Here is a 5,190-nt window from a genome sequence, read left to right on the forward strand (position 1 = left end):
TCCTAAGAGATATTTCAAAGATGTGTATGCAGGTATACACATACATATTCACATTTGCATAAATTTGTGTACCAACTTTGTAATTGCCACCTAAAACTCCATATTATAGATATATAATCAATAAATAAATAATTAAAATAAACATTTTAAATAAAATCTAGTTAAGTACCCAGAGTTATAATAATGGATCATTTCTGGTATTTTGTAAATTTTGTAAATTTTCATAAAATGCTAAGTGATTCTCAGAAGTAACATTTTCGCTAGGATCCCCTATTGATATTATAAACTATATTAAGAATGGTACAAGTGGTATTACATTGACTTCTTAATGAGGCTTGCTTAATCTATTAGTTAAGTGCATATACTGGCAGGGGGAAAAAATGTAGGTTGAGCAAAACCTGACAAGTCAAATGGCCTGATCTGAGGTTCCAACCTCCAAAAGTTTCTGTTTCAGAACTTCCTGTATGTGATCTGCAACATCTGTTTAATGTTTAATGTTTAAAAACTATTAATATTTTTATTTAATACTAGAGGCTCAGTGCATGAAAATTCGTGCTGGGGCGGGGGGGGGGGGCAGTCCTCAGCCCAGCCTGCACCCTCTCGCAATCCGGGACCCCTTGAGTAGGGTCCCTAGGCCTGGCCTGAGATCAGGGCCTATCAGGGCTTTCCTTCCCCTGGCTGCAGGCAGCTGGCCCTGCCCCTGCTGATGCCACTGCTTGCCATCTGTGCAGCACTGCCCTCCCCTCCTCTGCCACCGGTAGCCTCCCTCTGCAGGCGACAGGCATGGGGTGGGATCACTTGACTGGCCTGGGCCTCCCTCTGTGAGGATGGTGGGGCCCCCAGGTTGATCACCCTGCGGAGGAAGGCCCCGCCCACCCGCTGCAGCACCACTGGCCTCCCTCTTTCTTTCTTTTTTTTTTCTTTTTAAGTAAGTGTAATGTTTACTGAGCGATACAGAACTGAGTGCTATGAAGGGTTTACAGGATGGAAATGCACCGCACCCCTGCCCCTGCCACCCCCAACACCAGAGGCTACAGTACTTAGAAGTTACAAGCAACAGCCATAACTGCTGAATATCTGTTTGTAACAAACAAACCATAGCATATTTATACAGTAGGTCCTCAGGTTACATTGGAGATCCATACCTAGGGCACAACCTAACGTGATTTTCGCCATACGTCAGAACCCACTTACATAAGCACTTATGTCACTCACATGGAGCACATACACAGCAGTAATGAAGTGAAACAGTAAAAAATATTAAAAGAAAGATAACAATTCCTGACCTTTACGTGTGGTAAATAAATGATAAAAAACATAAAGCACATATGCACATATGTCAAAATGATGGCACTTTTTTTTTGTTTATAAATAAATGGGAGATGGCTACGTAACCACAAAACGTGGAGTCTGATATAACCTGAGGACAGGCTGTACTATATCACATTCAGTGATTATAGAAATCCATTTATATATATTATTTGTATAAAATCAGGGTTTTTTGTAAAAAATATTTTTTTAAAAAAGTATAAAAAAAAATGTTCAGTTGAAAGCCCTGCCAGGACAGCCAGTCTGTAAACATTCAGTGAGTATGTGCTTTGGAAGGGTGCCTGTGCCTCATGCCCACAGCAACTCCAGCAGGGTGGCGAGGGTGTGCCCCGGCTGCTACTCCAGGCAGGACTGAGCTGGACCATGGTGGGTGGCTACAGCAGGGCCTAGCACTATGCCCTTCTCCAGCCTTGCATCAGGGTCAGGGTCAGGGTCAGGGCTGGGGGCAGGAAGATTGCAGTTTCACTCTGAATTCCATACTCAGACTAATTTTGGTTGCAACTCATGGCTTTTCCTGGCTACTCAGAAATCCTTAGGGTGGGTGCCCTGGCGGAAAGGCCAGAGAAGTGCCCATAGCTGCCTGGTTGGGGGTCTTACTGGCCCAGAGCCTCTGTCCTGCCTCCTGCAAGCCTGGCCCCAGGCAGAACAGCCCTCCATACCCCCAGGACTACTTTGGTCTCAGCACTTAGTCCTTGGTTTCATCAGCCTGGATTTCTTCCCCTGGTGTAGCTGACCTGAGTTTCACCAAAACGCCTGGCCGATGCTGGCTGTGCTGAGCCTCACTGAAGAGTTTTTCATGCAGCAAGGAAGAAGAGCCCTCTTGGACCCTCCTCCTCCTCCCTCTTCTCATCTCCTCCTCTTCCTCTTCTCCCTCCCAGCCCATGGTCACTCTTCTCCAACTGCTCCAGCAGAGGGTTGCCTTCTGAGTCGGGGGTCTTAATGCTGTTGGTCCTGACGATGCAGGTGGGGTGATGCCAGTTGAGTATTAGGATGATCTGCTGCTGCTCCTGCTTCAGCTCCTCCATCTGGGTTTTCAGCTCCGCATTCATGAGCTCCAGCCGCTCAGATTCCCACTGCAAATACTCCTTCCGCTCCTTCTTCTTGTTCTGTCATGGGGCTGCCTCCACTTTCTTCTTTTCCTGGCACTTTTTCTCCTCTCCTCTTCCTCATCTAGCTCACTTTTCATAAGCTGAGGCCTCTCGCCCACTTTCACCTCCAGGAAGTGCAAAGGGGTGATCATGGCCCTAGTGTTATGGATGCCAGCGTATTTCAGCTCCTCTGCAGTCAGGCCAAGCTGGGGAGTCTGGTCAGGGGGCCGAGCCCTAGCAGAGATCCCGCAGTCATAGAAGGGTCCAGGATCTGTCCAGGCATCATAATAGGAGGAGTGTCAGTCTAGCCTTTCAGAAGCCTCGGGGGAGGTGGCAACCCCGGGGCCTGGTCCAGGGTGCAGGAGCCATGCCCACTCAGGAGCCAGCATGGTGCCAGCCGCCACCAGCGCCACCCAGTAGCAGCCACCAAGCTTCCCTCCACAGGCTGTGGTGCATGGCCTGGGTCTCCTTCTTTGAGGCTATTGATCCTGAGGCTCTGCCTGCCTGCCTCACCACCCTTAACCACTCACCTGCCTACCTGATCACCCCTAACCACTCTGCCTGCCTGCCTGATTGCCCCTAACCGCTTGTTGGGGGTGGGACCAGCCCAGGAGAGAGGCCATGGTGGTTCTGGTCTCTAGTCATTCTGGTCGTTCCGCCATTTCGGTCACTGGGCATTTATTATATAGGATTAAAATTAGGGTAGCATTGTTGAATGGCCTATTGCCTATACTGAACTCTTGGATTTAAGCTCTTCCTTTCATTGGACCCTTCGTGGGTGTTTTCTGTTTTATCACCCTCCATTCATTCATCAATCCACTTAGAAATGGCTTACACTCTACCACATTTTTTTTTTAAATTTAAATTCTTTATTGTTTAAAGCATTACATGAGTCTCCTTTTTTGACTTCTCCCAGGCTGCTCCCCAGCACATGTCCTCAACCTCCTACTGTGTCCATTGGTTATGCTCATATGCATGCATACAAGTCCTTTGGTTGATCTCTTACCTGCCCTGCCTCCCCTCTCCCCCCGTGCCTTCCCTCATAGGTTGGACAGTCTGTTCCATGCTTCAGTGTCTCTGGTTCTATTTTTGTTCATCAGATTATGTTGTTCATTATATTCCACAAATGAGTGAGAGCATGTGATATTTATACTTCCCTGAACATGTCAGATCTTCTCACTCTATCACTTTCTTAGAAAGCCTCATTCATATAAATGCTTTAGTTCATTGTCATGTCTCTAAAATCAAGGACATTTTCAGTCCCATTTAATTTATTTTGTGGTAAGGCATTTAAAATGAGATCAACTTCATTAACAAATGTTTAAGGATACAAAGCAGTGTTCTTACATATAGGCAAAAACTAAGAATTCTAGAATTTATTCACTTTACATAAATGAAACTTTATATCTATTGAATAACAATTCTCCATTACCCCCTCCTCCAATTCATTCCAAAACCTAGCATTAAGTACATGTTCAAGAAACAATAATAAAAAAAAAAAAAACACCATGTTATGTGCCTTAAATATATTAAAAAAATTTATTCTTCAATTATACTTTAATAAAGCTGGGAAAACTAAAAAATAAAATTAACACATAAAACAAATTCCATTGACCAAGGTCTTTAAATTTCCTCATACACTCCACTCCTCATTCATAAAAATAAAAAAATAAGATAAATTAATAGCAGGTTTGATATAAAGGTTTATATAATTGACATTCAAATGAAAAAAAATTACATATACATTTTCTTTCCATGTATTAGTAATTAATATAGGAAAGGAGTAGAAAAAAGTAATATGGCAATTAGATCAAAGTTTGATAATATGAGTGATATCTAAAAAGGATAATAATATAATGTGATTATTGTTAATAATTTCTTGCAATTTAGTATCACCAAGCTCTGGATTCCCACCTGTTCCAGAGAATATACAAATCTTCTCAAGGTATAGCAATATCTAGATTGGAAAGTAAAAGTAATAAGAAGGATATGTTGAATTACTATTTTTCTTACTTCTTAATAGCATTTAAAATTACATGTGCATTGAACTGACTACTGTTATATTTTATAATTCTATATAAAATACATTTATTATTTTTATTTCATTTCCATATGAGTGAAAAAAGAAATTTCTCATCAATTAATTTGAGGCCTAATTGAAATTATAAAGAAGTAAGGGTTGCCCTAACCAGTTTGGCTCAGTGGATAGAGCATCGGCCTGCGGACTGAAAGGTCCCAGGTTCAATTCCGGTCAAGGGCATGTACCTTGGTTGTGAGCACATCTCCAGTAGGGGGTGTGCAGGAGGCAGCTGGTCGATGGTTCTCTCTCATCGATGTTTCTAACTCTCTATCCCTTTTCCTTCCTCTCTGTAAAAAATCAATAAAATATATTTTAGAAAAAAAGAAGTAAGGGTAAATTATATTAATTGCATAGTTGTATAAGATCAGACTGTCATTTGCCTATTTCTCAATATCACTCAGAGATTCGCCACTTATGAATATTTAACAGAAAATACTACTTTAATTGGTACTATTATAGATAAAAATAAATAACAGAATTTTACTTGCAAATATTCCTCTAAATCACTTTTGAGAATCATCTTCTTTTTAAAAGCAAATCCATAAAAGCTTTTATATGTACATAAAGTTTAAAATCAATAAACAACATTAATTAGAATCTGAAACTTAATGCACATTTTCCAAGTACTTTTTCATTGATAACTAATTACATAATATGACTAAAGTTGTATTCTAAAATTGATTATCAAATTCT

General features: G+C 41.6%; 1 pseudogene; it reads right to left on the bottom strand.

Moving 5' to 3' along the window:
- Positions 1–406: 406 nt before the first annotated feature.
- On the bottom strand, positions 407–2,709 carry LOC118650455 (annotated as a pseudogene).
- Between the last annotated feature and the right edge of the window lie 2,481 nt (positions 2,710–5,190).

This window comes from Myotis myotis, unplaced genomic scaffold, assembly GCF_014108235.1.
Source record: "Myotis myotis isolate mMyoMyo1 unplaced genomic scaffold, mMyoMyo1.p scaffold_m19_p_3, whole genome shotgun sequence".
Lineage (NCBI taxonomy): Eukaryota > Metazoa > Chordata > Mammalia > Chiroptera > Vespertilionidae > Myotis > Myotis myotis.